Genomic DNA, 15,857 nt, shown 5'->3' with positions numbered 1-15,857 from the left:
TGAGCACTATTTTTCCCAACTATGAAGAGCCTCCACAAAGTTTAGAGTATCACAGAGCTCCAGCTCCATGGAACTACTTTTGAGTAACCTATCAACAACAGTGCTGCACGAATCACAGATCTCTGCGAATAGTATGAAGCAGACAAGGGGCATAGGTCTCTCTGCACAGCACCCCTTCCCCTTTGGGAAAGCTATCACTCACCCTGCAGTCCGATGGAGATGGGATGGGATCTATTCTTCAGCATCAGATACATGTCCCAAGCCTCTCGCCAGAATGTTCAGTTCAGGAATGGGTACATGCCCTAATCCAGGTAAATCAGAACCTAATCTGGGAATATTCACTCAAACTGTAGCTCTCTTCCTCCTGTAGTTGCTAAAGTAGCCAGGATGTAACACCAGAGTCGCCAGGAGTCATACCTTGCTATTATTTGCAAGGAGAATGCCTGAAAAGAAAGCAAATACAGAGCAAAGGAGAGAGCTGAGAGAAAGATTACCAACACCTATTAAGCATCTAAGTCCAGGCCAGAGCTTTTAAGGTTATATAAGTCAATATAAAGGTCTCCTTGGGTTTACACTCTTTGAGTTGGGCTTCTGTGAGTAGATATTGAGAGAATTCTAATATGTTATAATATAGCTACTTCTTTTTTTCTTTTTTAAGTTTCTATTTCTACTTTGGGGATCAAAATGATACAGAAGTATAATCTGGACAGAAGAACACAGTACTGTAGAAAGAATACTAGATTTGAGGTTAGGAGACAGTTTTGAATAACATTACACAGACAGATGAAATGACCTAGGAGAGACTGATCTTTATAGATTCATTTGATCATTTATATTAGAACAGGCCTTAACTAAATCATTGCTAAAATCCTTCAAGGTATAAAAACCTTATAATTTTATGAATGTATAGATTGTATGACAGGCTTAAATACCATGTATTAGAGAAACACAGTTTAGCCCAAAAGAATTAGTATGTTAAAAAAAATAAGAATATTGTATTAGGCATTCTTTTTGTTTTGTTTTTACTGAAAATGAGAACAATTAGAGTTTAAGTGAAGGGGAAAACTAGAAAAATTTTTTATGTTATCATATGGAGAAATTTAGTAGCTAGAAAAAAGTAAGTTGACTATACAATCAGGACATAAAAATTCACTCCTCAGAGAATCCAGAAAATTTCCTCTTCATGGGATCACTTAGAATAAAGTTAATACTTATTATTTCTAGAAAGTTTAAGTCTTCATTACAGATAAGCTAATGAACTCATGTACAGAGATCATAATATATATGAATTTTGTCTCTAATAATCACTTTGAAAGCAAAACAAAAAAAGAAATCAAAAGCTCAAATATTTTTTCCTAAAAGATTAATCAAAGAATATAAAGATTAATGTGTACTTGGCCTGCCACCATTCTAGAAGGGGGAAAGCAACAGAAAGAGAGAGGAGTAGCAGAAATTCTGGATGGGTTTGTCATGTAACTAAAGTTTGCTTCTGAACTCAGAAATTTGGGGACTCTTTCCAAAATACATACTTACCAGTATTAGTAGGATGCTTTAACACTTATTCATAGCTTACAATAAATGCTGTGAGTTTATTCTCATTCCGATACATAAGTGTTAAGTGCAGACAGTGTGAAGCACAGGACTAGACAGGCACTTGCCCTGGGATTTAACCTGCACCAGGCTCTCCTGGGGGGGCAGGACAGGGAGCTGCTGAGAGCCTGTTTTACTCATGAAGAAAAAGGACCAAATCTCCAAAGGAATTACTCTTAGGGAAGTGTAACACAGGTTTCTTCTCAATTATTGAATAAAAGAAGGACTCTTCTTTCCATCAAGCAGTTATCCTGCTCTGGGAAATATGTTTCTTTAGAGGAGGTATCAGTTGTACTTTGAATTCTCGGCAGCACTCAAAGCCTCAAGCACCATTTGGGCATCACTAACACAACGGCACACTGTAGGGTCAGCAGGCACCCACCGCTTTGCCATTTAATTTGCACCAAGTCCACTGAGGGAAGCTGAGGGAATGACAACGCTGCACCAGATTAGTTTGAGGAGAGTCCCTGCCAAGTCCACAAATTCTTCACTAAAACATGCCAACTGGGTCTTCTTTCTCCATAACAAAGAGGGGTGGGGGGGGGGGAGAAGGAGAAAGGGGGGAGGGGGGAGGAAGGAGGGAAGAGAAGAAACCATATCCTCCCATAGAAACGTCACCAGAACACAACTTCCTTCTTAATGTTTCCCTACAACTGAAATTAAGGATACAGGCAAAGTCACATTAAAGCCAGTTTTAGTAAAATTAATGCTATATAAGCTGAAAAACTGACAAAATATATGTATCTCCCGAAATAATGGTTCACAGTTACAAAAATACGAGTCTATACATTCAACCTAAAAGGAAATACTGGCAAGAAGGTGTTTCAAGGAATAAAACTACTCTGGATAATCAGTTATATTTACTATAAGATACTTACTTCCCTGGAAGAATTCCACAGTTGAATGACAACAGCTTTACCATGTTCAGCTTAGCTCAATGATGAAACTATACTTATTTCTCATGATGAAACTATACTTATTAAAGGCTAAAAACAGATTATTTCACTAGCACCCTAACCATTAGGTAAACGTCTGATATGTCTGAAAATTGTTAGACAATTAAATTTCAAAGATTTAAAGGAAACCTTCAGCATTATATTTATAAGACTAACAACTTCAAGCTGCCTTTATCTGTACTTAGGTCAGGGGCCACCAAATTCCTAGGCATCAGTAAAAAAGGGTATAAACTGAGGAGCCTTGTCAAAATAGGCCCATTTGGGGACAGCTTGTCCCCATAGAGATCAATTCTGAACAGCCGCAAAATTCTTTTGCAGTTCCAGGATTCAACAACGTTCAGGGTACTCAAATTTTACTCTAAATGCTATCATTAACTGTTCGAATCATCTTAATGAAAGCACTTCACCTTTCTGGGCCTCCGTTTTTTCATTTTTAAAGTAAGAAAAATTCCTGCCAAAAAAGGCTCATAATCTTATGCCCATAATCTTTATCTATTTAATCTAACTTTCTAACACTGTTTCAACATAAAATGCAAATGAAACCGTGCAAATGGAACAGAGCTTCATTAAGAGCATCTGCTCGTAAATTTCTTTTTGCCTTTTTAAATATATACAGAAGTAAAAAGGTAGGAGCACATTTAGAATAATACTGCTTTAGATGACAGCTGTGACTAATTCATCCAAAAATGGTCTGGGTATATTGATTAATCATGAACTAAAGCACGAAAGATCTCAATGATTTATTTTGACTCCAAGATGCTAAAAGTGATCAATTTTGGCCAAATTACTTAACTCTGAATCTCGATATAATGTATTAGCTAAGCATAACAATTTTACTGAGGATACCCTTAACAGTACACACAGAACTCCATTCTGTTAGCCTGTTAACTTCCACCTGGGGGAGATTCAAACCCGTAAGAGAAGAGTGCTGTGTGCCTGAAGCATTTCTGCTGATAATGGAGGGATGTTCACATTCTACAGTATACTGTATTTTATTTTTATAAACACTTCTCTTGCTATCTTTTCACTCTGACCCCTATTTCACAACACTATCCCTTGGGCCTTGCCAGTTTACTAAGTCTCTCTTCACCTTTACAGAGCAAGAGAACTGACAATATTTTCAAATGGTAAGGAATACAGTATTTTCCCAATGATAAATTAAAACATGTCTTCACTTTTTCATTAAGAAGACTTCTCCTGGATCTAACTTAAACTGTTTAAGCATCCTTGGGTTTTACTTGTATCCCTGAGTATGGTGTGAGAGACTATCCCAAGTGCTCCTTACATGGCTGGTTCTCATGATTATAAGCATTTAGCCAACTCTCACACAGGGGAGGTATGTGTGTGGGTGAGTGTGCGGAAGAGGGGAAAAGAGAGCACATGTAAAAGCACAGCTTGGTCAGAAAAAGTTAGACTACTACAAGAACCTTTGATTACCCTCTAACTCAAAATCCCGAGTAAAGCACTCTACAAGTCTGCTGGTTGTAATGCCAAACAAACAAAAAAGGTGTAGTTCAATATGGTGAAGACAAATACTTTAGAAATGGTCAAACATGTTTGTAGCTTGCAAAAGAAAAAAGTTAAGACTGTTGCAGTATCTCTAGCAAACAAATCTGGCCACTCCCAGAAAAACTGACCTCTTTTCCTAAGACTATGAAGCAGGTCATGAGAGGACTGGAAATACCACTTCCCTTCAGTATATGATGACGAATTCTTGGGTTAGCCAGCTACTGGTTTTCATCAAGTACACACGTGGTAACACAATCAAAGAATAATACTTATTTTAGAGTACTCTTTGGAAATTTGGGGGGAACATTAACATTTTCAAAATGCCCCCAAAAAACCTTCCCCTCAAGAAATCTCAGTATTTTCTAGGCAGATAGTACACCTTAACACCTGGCAAAACTTCTGGCTTTGTTGCTTGGGGAAAGACAGCGCTCTCCACATCACCGTGGCACTCACTGCTGTGTTCCTCACTGTGCATGAAGTACAAGACTCTAGCTCCATCCTGGGAGAAATTCTAGCCATTGATGGGGAAGTAGCCTGCTCTAGCAGTGCCAAGCCTCGAATCACAGCCTGTACAAGAGGGTGTTTCGTGAAAAATCTACTGCTATGAAAATTGCCAAATTCAGGAGAGCCAAGACATTCAATCAAGGGCTTTTCAAGAGGTTTTGTCAAGAAATGGGAGCAATTATGAAATGCTTTTCTCCCTGTAAGTTCACTAGTTTCAGAAGGCAAAATTCTACAGCCAGGATTTTAAATGCAGTCAACTGGATAAAATACAAACTCATTTGCACAGTTTAATTCTTTAACCTTAAAACTAAAAATGTGAAGTCATAATCCTTCCCTTCCTAACATAGCGTTATGCCAGAATCTTGCCAAAAATGATGTCATTAACCAAGGCAAAGAAAATGATGCAACATGAATTTTTCTGGAGAATTTTAGAGAATCTTAATTTTTTGATACAATCCTACATTCATCTGACAAAAGAATCTACAGATTTCATTTGCTCTTTCATTCTTTCATGAGATAGCTTTTTAAGCACTTGTTTTCACCAAAACCATAGTCATAATTGATTGGATATAAAAGATAACAAAGAAGTTTTCAAGTCAAAGACAATGGCATAATTTTAATGTATTATTTATAATCTAAATACTAGCAGCCCTTTCATAAAACTTCCTATTGGCAAAACCAAAGTTCAATTCTGATTAATCTGTAACCATTGAGATTTCGTCATTAACCTCAAAGAGCCACTGATTTTTCCATTTAAAAAGGGGACACTGGGGCACCTGGGTGGCTCAGTAAGTTAAGCTTCTGCCTCAGGCTCAGGTCATGATCTCAGGGTCCTGGGATGGAGCTCCACATCAGGCTCTCTGCTCAGCAGGAAGCCTGCTTCCCGCTCTCTGCCTACTGTGATCTCTGTCAAATAAATAAAATCTTAAAAATAAATGAATAAAAAATAAAAGGGGACATAATTCTTATAAAGACTCCTTTAATTTTCCACATTTAAAAAATCTGTGTAATTAAAAACTATAAGGAAAATTTTATGTTCATGTATACCATGTACATTTTTAGTGAGAGACTATAGCTTTCATCATATTTCTAGAATATATGTCACATAAATCCTTTAAGAGCCATGAGCTTTGGGCGCCTGGGTGGCTCAGTGGGTTAAAGCCTCTGCCTTTGGCCCAGGTCATGATCCCAGGGTCCTGGGATTGAGCCCCACATCGGGCTCTCTGCTCAGTGCAGAGCCTGCTTCTCTCTCTCTCTCTCTCTGCCTGCCTCTCTGCCTACTTGTGTTCTCTGTCAAATAAATAAAATCTTAAAAAAAAAAAAAAAGAGCCATGAGCTTAAATCTAGTGTTCTGGCTCCATAATACACAGCTCCTCTACTTTTATTTGAAATTCTTTTGATTTGATTTCTTTCCCACAACTACATACAGTGTCTACTGCTCATCAACCCTGCTTGCTCTAAACTTCTACCACTACTTTAGCTACTGTACTTTGATTCGACCTGTTTCTCTATTGTTTTCTTTCCATTCAGTCTCTTTCCCCTGTGCTGCCCTGGACTTACTCACTTAAGAACAATTTACCTTTTATATTTTTAATCAGTAACAGCAACTATTTCCCTCTAGATGATGAAAAAAATGAACCAAAGTAAACATCTCAGGCCTTCCACTCAAGAATTCACTCCACCACTATCATCTCAGGACATACACAACTTCTAAAGAAGTGTAAGGCAATCTACTATAATGAATATTTACTAAAATCAAGCACTAACATGAGATTCAGTTTTATAAACTCTCACCAATACACAACACTCTAGCATCTCTAGGAGTAATTTTATAAAATCACAAAGATAAATAAAATAAGAAATGAGGAAGGAGAAAAGGAGGCAGGAATCAATGCAATCACCAGCTAAAATAATAGAAGTGATCATGTTTCTGTTTTGAAGTTGAATTAAAAAGAAATCAGCTTAGGGGCGCCTGGATGGCTCAGTCAGTTAAACATCCGACTCCTGACCTCAGTTCAGATCTTGATCTCAGGGTCACGAGCTCAAAGCCCACACTAAAAATTAAAGGAAGGCAGGCAGGCAGGCAGGCAAGCAACTTAAACTGGAAGAGAACCTTCCTGATTGTAAATGTTATTAAAACTAGAATAAATTTCTTCATAAAGTTGTAATGTCTCCCTCAAGAGAGTTCTTTGTCTAGGTGAGTTTCTCCCTCTATCTGGAGCGGTTTTTCCTTCTCAGAGACAGAGAAATGTACAAAATCTCTTTGTAAGAAACATAAACATATTTTGTCACATTTACCATCCAAAGAAATGAATCTCTTAGAAATTATTATGAAACTTCTCCTGACTTTATGTTCTCCCCTCAAACATATTACACAGATTAAGTTTGTCAGTGATTTTCAACATCGTCTTTATTAGCCTTCTGAATAACAGAAGAACCTTTGACTAATCTTAATTATAACTATATTCGTGAATATTCATATCAAAGAATAATTTTCATTTACTTATAAAGGATCATACTATAGTAGGAAATGGCATCCAAGTTATTACCCAAAGACATCTTACTCTCAAGCAAGGTTCAGAAATATCAAGCTTACTTTTGTTCAACGTACTGCTTCTTTAAATGCTCTGCCAGGATTTTATAAGACCAAATATGCCATACAGTTAATACATAAGATTTACTAGCATGATATGAAAATGCCAGCATCAAGAGAAAAATTGAGAGATTCAGTCATTTGCTCATACAACAGTTACGGTAGAAGGGTTACCAACCATCTTTTTAAAAAGCTGTTTTCTAATAAATGCTCAGATCAAGGAAGAAGAAAGAAAAAAACATCAAATATAACTTACCTTTTTGTCTCTGGTCCTTACTTCCCCATAGAAATCTAGGGCCTCTTGTGCCTTTAAAAATTTGCCCTGATTTAATAAATATGCACAAATCATTACACCGGTTCATCCCTTTCCAGCTTTACAGTGAATTGCTGCAACATGATTGTCATCTTCACTTAGCCATTGGTCAAGATCTTCACAAAAGGCTTTGATAAGTTCTAGCTGTGGTGGATTATGGTCTTCAAAAGGATACTGTGCAACTGTGGTAAAAGGATAACCTCAGAATTAGGGGGAAAAAAAAGTCTTTCCTGAATTGTTTATTAAAGTAGATTAACTTTAGAAATGTTGCATATAAGCTTAATAGATGTTTAAAAGAAAAAGTGAACTCCAGAGAAAAATAATTTGCTGCCTGATAATTTACCAATATTTGAATAGAAACTAGTGTCTCAATTCTTAAACCTACCCACTAGAGGCAAACTCAAAATGAAATGTCATGTAGGCAGGTTTCCTGTCAGGGCTCTGAATGCGTTTTCTGACAAAAGGAGTCGTAATATTTATAATATTACATCACCACAAAACATATATTCCAGAGAAGATATAGATTACCAATCAATCAACAATGGAAAGGACTGATTTTTATATTTCATATAATAAAAATGCTAAGCGTGTTATTTAAAGATGATCTTGCAAATGTTAGTGTTGTATACTACATGTGATTTTAAAGACATTTACAAAAGAAGCTGAAAAAACTACTTATAAAAACGTATACAGTTGTAGTAAAGTGTATCTAATGAAGCTTCAGGTCTTTTCACATGAGTTATAAAAACCCAAAGTTTCTCTTTGCTTATAGTCACAGGGGTTTTGTTGTTGTGTTTTTTAAGTTGCTCAGAAACAGGAGTTCAACTATATCACTATTAAATTTTTTCTTACTGGTCCCTGCCTCAGCAGTTCCATTCTACTAAAACCCTTACAAATCCTGACTGACATCTAATGTACATAATTGTCCTCTGTGTCATCTGAATATGTGAGAAGTATGCCTTCTATCTTCAGTCACATCATCACTAATATGGAACCGGATTCAGTGTGTCAGGTGAGTGGTCCTGGGAGACGACGATGACCATTACAGGAGTCGCTGGGATGCTTTCACCTGGGCCTCAGCATTCCATCTTCATCTCCCCACGGGCACACAAAACAGCCAGGAAACTGTTAAACGTCTATTTAAAGCTAGATAAACGTTGACTAAAACACGCTTTGCCTAGTAAGCAGTAGCTTAAATTCACGAAAAAGGAAAAATTCTTAGTGGATCTGTACTGGCTCTCACCACTACCACTTCTGAATTCTCAAACCAGCTGTTTGAACATCCAATCTAGACTGTCAGAAGGGATCCACCGCAAACACATCAACATGGAGCGCATGGACTCCACCCTCTCTTTCTATCATGGTAGCATCTGCCAAGCTTCTTCACTCTCCAGGTCTCTCATGGCTCAAGGGGTTCCACAAACAATGAGGGAAGGTTTTTGTGGGACCTCAGAAAAATTCACTACACCTGGAGAAGAACTCATTTAAAGCAGCTCCTGCTCCCACTTGTCAGGCTCCTCTAATCCACATTTGTCATAAGCTTTTGCCCCTTTTAGGTCACGGCTCCACGGAGTTACTCTGTTGTCTGCTTTGCTCTTCCTATAATCCTTTACTATTAGACCAAATGCCTCCAACAGTAGATATAACCCTTTCTTTATTTTATGGTTTGTCTATAAACTTTTCCTAATTCTTACAGTCAACCCTGCATTTTAGTATTCCTACTAGTACTGGCAGGTTTATATGGTAACTGTAAAATTAAATTTTTCCAAATTGTCTAAGACCATCTTTAACATAAATATTTACATCACTTAATAATTGAGTTTATTCACTACTGTTATGACAAGAAGATTTGGTCTATTGGTTTTAAGTTATATAACAGAAATACATTACATGGCAGTTAATACCTACCTCTGCAGTTAAATTTGGCGGTATCATAATGTCTTTCAGCACACCTAAAAGAAAAGTTTAAATGTGATCCAAAGTTATCTTTTGCACTGGCAAAAAAAAAAAAAAAAAAGTATAGTAACACACATTTCCTGAACTTTTATACTGTACCAGGCATCAGGTTGTTTTTTATTAACTACTTCTTTCAATCCTAACAATTCTAGGAAGTAGGTAGTGTCATTATCCCCATTTTACCATTAAGAAAACTGATCTTAGGTGTTATGCACTTAGGGCTTCCACTACTTGCTCACAAAACCTGTGATGCCGCTCAGGCACGTGTACACCTCCCACCCAGCTGCACGTGTCCCCTGAAACTTCCTGCATGCTGAGGGAGTATATGTTTGACTTCACCAAGTATGTACAAATACCTAATGAGCAACAGTACTGTCTTTATCCCAGAGTTGAGCATACATCATTTTCTTGAAGTACTATTTAAAAAGATAAATTTTTAAAATACTAAAATAAGGGAAAAGAATTTTTTTTTTAAAAGTGAATGACACTAATCTACTCAAAAACTACACTTACTAAAAAATTGTTAAGGCAGACTTTTCTAACAAAGGTAATCTTTGTCAAAAATCTCTCAGTTACGAGTTTTAATTAAAGTCTCAGAGTAATGAAGGAATAAGAAGTAAAATAAAGACAGAGTAGTAAAATGTTAACTCTATATTACTTAGAACATACTAAAATTGGTCTCTTTAATAGTAGTGACATGTTTGTCATCATGCGCTGGTTTACTCATGGTTAATAGGTGTGTTAACAAACATTAAGAAGGCTCTGAAAGGGATCCCACACTTGAATTTGTGGTCAGCAAAATCATGGTAACTACAACTACTAACCAAATGATATTTTTAAAAATTATTTAAAATAAAAACTTAGCGTTTTAAAACAAGTCAAGGTCATTGTACACTCCCTTCCTCTCCAATTCTGAAATCCCAAAAGTCTGAAATATCTAACATTTTCTGTTAAACTTATGACAGGCTCAATTGTGGCAGCATCCGATCTGAGTTTATGACAGTGTGCACTCTTTAACTAATGCACTTAAGAGTAAAGAGTAAAAATGGTAGGAAGACCATTTTGCCCTAGACCCCACAGGAGTGTTATGTAATATTAGTAAGTTTATGCTTCCATGTTATCTTTCTGCAAAGGGAGAAATTCTGAATGCTGAGACACACTGGCCCTAAGAGTTTCAATATGTGATTGTGGACATGTATTTCACATCTAAGAAATCCTAAAGATATCTGTATGGTTCCTCTACTTTAAATGGTTTTAAATCCTAATCCACATGAAAGCTGAACTAATTATAAGCAAATCAGAATCCACTATTTTCTAAATGGCCAGACCTGAAATAAATCAACTTTCATACTACTACTTAAAACAAAGCTTTCCCCCTTTTTCACTTATAATATATTGAGTTTTGCTCAAAAAAATCATTTAGTAATGCCATATGCATATTTATGTACCCTTGCTAAATAATTTCATACTCCCTCCTATGCAAAACATGACAGGTAAGAGGAAGACTGACCAAGAAAATAGTCACATTTTACGCTATCTTTAATACAGATTAAAGAAGAGGTCTGGTAAATAGTGCAGAATATTTTATAAAGACTCATGTAAAGATAGGACTTAAAAGGTGAGGGACAAGGAGCAGGCTAGGAAACAAAGCTCTAAGATGCTGGTCTCATGGCAGCATAACAGAAAAATCAACATTTTGAGTTTCACACAGCTTTAGTCTTCTAAAATTCTCCTGCTTTTTCAGGAGCTCAGACATTTGGTTTGACAAATACTGCTTAAGACTCCATCATGAACTGATTCTCAAATATTACTGTTAAGAGGCAGAAATGGTGGAAAAATGGAACTAATGAGCTTCTACATGTTTACCACATGTACACAACCTTACAAAGGAGTTTCCATGTTTTTTAATTCATAGTCACACCAATATAATAATAGAAAATATAATCTCCATCTTATATATGAGAAAGCTAATATTTAGAAGAGCCAGGACTCAAACCCAGGTCCTCTGGTTACAAAAGTCAAACTTTTCCCAATACAGCTCCATACTTCTTCCACTTACAATACAAAATAGAGAACAGCTTCAAAAACAAAAGCAATAACAAATTCTACTCAAAATCAGCCTTCCTACTAGAGCAGTATTTGGCATAAAAGATAGAACCAACAAAAAGCGACCATGAAAACATGAAAAGGTTATGAAAATCTCTACAGGTATCGATGAAGTGGATGAAGAGTATGTGAGAACATATACCGGGGCCTGTAGTAATGGAAGTGATCTGGAGGAGGGGTTGCTAGAATAAGAATGATGACTCTCTTCTTTAATTAAGACCTTCTCCAATAACCGTGCATACGTGCACACACACGTGCATGTGCACATACCCAATTCCTTATAACTTTTGTGTGGTATGTTAGTTGATAAGTCCTTCAACAAACCAAAACTGAAGATACATAAATGGAAAATGGGATTTGACTGAGACAAGTAGTAGGTAAATCTGACCATTTACACTTCCTTAAAATTAAAATTCAATGGAAAAGATACCTTTTTTAAAATCCTCACCTTATATTGGCTTATATGAGACAAGAGAGATGAAGAAGCATTGCAAGAGTTTCTAATGAAGGGGTTGACAGAAAGTGAAGGAAGAGTAAGACTAACAGGAAAAGCTTCCAGATAAGTGAGACTTCCCAAAGCATTAGGGAAGTATGCAGGTCTCTAACTCTCTTCAACATCACTATCTTAAAAAGAAACCTTAACAGATAAAAATTAACAACAGGTAGAGGTTCATCACCAAATGATGGAGAGTTGTGTGTCAAATAGAATACACAATGAAATAGAGTAACCCTCTTAAAAACAAGTATCCAGTGAACAGTTAAGGTCCTCAAAGGCAAGAAGTGTATTATGCTTCTATCCCCATCATCCTCCCTTCTCCTCTTACCCTCACCAGCCTACAGGTATACAGAAGAACATAGAAATATGAAATACACACACCTGCCCAAAACAAATTCACTAAGCATCATCATACCCAAATTTGACTAACGATATGAAGCTAATTTTGTCCTTTCTTAAGATAATTTATTGAACGCTTGATAATATAGAGACATAAACAGATTCAGTCAATTATTAAAAAGTCCATATTGAGTACTGTTCTTCATCCGCACATCACAATTGCCATAAAAAGTTTAATATACCATTAAATACATGTACGTCTAGTGTCAATATTTTAAGACCTTTCAGTGTATATATTTGCAAAGATATACATCACATAGAATTAACATCCCAAAAATAAAAGAAAGAAAAGAGAAACAGCTTCTGCTTGCCAGACTCACTTACCCAGAGCCAGAAATACAAATAGGGGTAGAGAGAAGGTGAAAGTGACATCAGAAATCAAAACATGCTACAACCTGGTAGTTCTAGAAACTTCTGAAGTAAAATTTGGGGAGGTTAAAACAAATGACAACAAAACCAGAAAGGAAGACTGGCGTCAACGGTGGGTGGTCTGCTACCATATGTACCCATGTGACCTTGTTCAACTCACTTAACTTCTCTAGGCCTCAGATTCCCCATGTGTAAAATGAGAAGGTTGGACTAAATGATCTCTTTCAGATACTTTCCAGTTCTGAAAGTCTATGACTCCATCAAATGAACTGGGGAAGGGGAGCTGAAATATATATACCAAAAGCTACACTCAATTAACAAAGAGACGGTTCATTAACTCTGGGATCCTGTGTTTAGAAACACAAAAGTAAAAGGGCAGCCAAGTTCCCAGACTAGCTTCCCATGCCACCTATAGCCATAATAATGTTAAGTGAGCCACAGTACTGACAGTGCAAGCCTAGGTCCTAAATTCTGGAAGCAGGAAGCCACTGAATACAGGAATGAAAAGAAGTTCCTTCCTTTTCTTTGGATATAATGTTAAACTCGAATAAAATTTTGAAAAAGGCAGAATCTGTCTTTGGTATCTTTCTACCTTCCTTCTGGGACTCTAAATGCCTAATCTTAAGAGTCTAAACCTGCACTGACTCACTTAATAGACTGCAGCTTGACACTTCTTGTCCTGTGCTTTCTTTTCTTTTCATTTTTTTTTTAACTCAGCTTCTGAATCTAGTTATTCAAAAGTATAAAGCTTTGTGGTTTTTATTTTCCTCCACTGAAGCATTCTGGCATCTGCAACAAGGCTTGTTGTTACAGGAGGTTAATCAGGACAAGAGAAAGATCTATGCACAGATCATGTGTAAGCTGGGGCCCACCTACATGCCAAGTCTCTGCAGCACCTTTCTTTCACCTTGTTACCTGTCACCCCACACCCTCCATACCCTACCCCCGAATCTGACCATAATGGATTATCTGCCATACTCTAAACCCCACCATGCCAACCACCTTCTTCCATGCCAACCTCTGCCCGCAATGCCATACGCCCCACCTGGAGGTCTCCAGGAGAGTCTCAGCGGATTCCTTCACCCCAGCTCAAAAATGCCCTTCTTTATGAAAACTTGCCTAGAGGATACAAGTCCTATTTCCACTGTTCTCCACACAGCTCTCTTGTATACAAGTTACCTCTTCTGCAATACTATGTCTACTTATCACCTCAGACTATAAAAACTACCAAAGACTGAAATGGTATCTTATTCACCTCTGTACCACCAGCAAGTTTTACAAGGTCTAATATGTGGCAAAATCAGCATAAATGTTTGCTTCTTTGTGAATCTGAGGAAATTAATGAAAACTCACTAGAAGAAACAATAATGGTGTCTACTTTACTCGTAAGTCTTCTGAGGTCTTATTGCTCAATTAAAGATAGATCACTAAATTAAAGATAGAAAAGCAACATCCTATGAGCCAACAAAGCATACAGAATCTCTCATCCTTTCTGGTGACGATTTAAATGCCCACCAAAGGCAGAAAAGAATCTTGCTCTTACATTTGAGAAATAAATTCTACAGAAACTGTGACAATCAGGAAATGTAACTACAGATTAAAATTTTTTCTGTTGCATAATTTACAGACATCACAGAGGAAAAATAAAAACCAAGGAGAAAAATAACACATTTCTTATACCATTTTTTAAAAGGTATCAAATGGGTTAGTATTTTGGGAAGGAATAATAGTCTTCAAGGGCAAAAATGACAAAATATTTTCTTCCCATTTTTCTTTTGTTCTTTTTTCCTTTTCACATCCCTAATGACAAAGTCAAAAAGAAAAACAAAAGGTTAAAGATAAGATAAACCAGCTGTACCAAGTGGGCAAGCCTTACATCCCTGCCCCAAACAACAGAAACCACCCAACTCAACAATTTTAGGTAACTTATTTATGTTATATACAGTTGGAGAATACCCTAAAAGCTGTTTCAATTGAATGACCTAAAGACCACAATAAATAGAACCACACCCACTCTGAAGCACACCTCCATGGAAGAGGTTATTAAAGTTCCATTTAAGAAAAATAAACAAACATATTCCAATAAATATTCCCTTCATGGGTTTAAACTAATAATCACGTCATTCTTAAATAATTATTACATTACACAGATTTATACAATCTGAAGTAAAGCCAGAGCTTTTCACAGAATAAATATTTTCATCTCTCTTCAGCCTAACATTATGAGGTTGAGTATTAAGTAAGTTATTTAAAAGGCAGCATTAGCACTTAGCTTAAGTTCATCTAGCTCATTTAGATGTGAGAAAAATAGACATGTGTAATCAAGTAATCTTAAAAATAACATGAAAATTCAGCCATCAAAGTTTCTTTGAAAGAAACTTTCCATATCTGAAAGATGCAAGTAGTAACTATTAACTCCATACAAAGTTTATTAAGTATTTTCATATATATATTCTCAGTTGATGCTCACAAACATCTGAGAGATAGAACTTATTCACATTTTATAAACAAGGAAAATAGGAGTCAAAAAAATTATAAAACTCGCCCAAAGTCATACAGCTAATAAGCCAAAGAATCAAAACCAAAGACCTCTCCCTCCAAACAATTACAAAACTAAACAAGAGCAAAAAACAAACAAACAAACCTAAACAAGAGCAACAATTACAGCCAATAAAAGCACTTGCCATGTGTTTTTACCACATGTATGTACTTCATGTATATACATTTGTTTACCGTTAGGAGGTCGATAATAGGCGAGAGAGTTTAGAAAAGTATAAGCTGAGGAAACAGCACGATAAACAGAATAAAAAAAAAACAAATGGAAAACAAATGAGAAGATTTAAAGTCGAGGAGTTTCAACTTATGAGTTCTAGAGAAAAGAACAGAAAACACAAGGAGAAGAAATCCAAAATAATAATTCGAGAATAATACCCCAAACTGAAGGACAGGAGTTTCCTAAGTCAAAGGATACAATGAGTATTCAGCAAAAGTGATGAAAATAGACCCAAATACAGCATATATAGCTCAGTGAAATTTCTGAATACTGAAAAGATGAATGTAGGATCC

The 15,857-nt window shown here is 36.4% G+C and overlaps 1 pseudogene across 1 annotated transcript in view; it reads right to left on the bottom strand.

Moving 5' to 3' along the window:
• LOC309859786 (phosphatidylinositol 3,4,5-trisphosphate 3-phosphatase and dual-specificity protein phosphatase PTEN-like) overlaps positions 1 to 15,857 on the bottom strand; it is a 115,361-nt pseudogene that overhangs the window by 21,636 nt on the left and 77,868 nt on the right. The window contains exons 6-7 of the transcript XR_014316663.1: positions 9,374 to 9,417; positions 7,409 to 7,647 (exon numbers count right to left, since the gene is read on the bottom strand). The product of XR_014316663.1 is annotated as a phosphatidylinositol 3,4,5-trisphosphate 3-phosphatase and dual-specificity protein phosphatase PTEN-like (transcript). The remainder of the gene's footprint in view (positions 1 to 7,408; positions 7,648 to 9,373; positions 9,418 to 15,857) is intronic.

This window comes from Mustela nivalis, assembly GCF_964662115.1.
Source record: "Mustela nivalis genome assembly, chromosome: 2".
Lineage (NCBI taxonomy): Eukaryota > Metazoa > Chordata > Mammalia > Carnivora > Mustelidae > Mustela > Mustela nivalis.
This window is presented reverse-complemented; position numbering and strand designations above follow the sequence as displayed.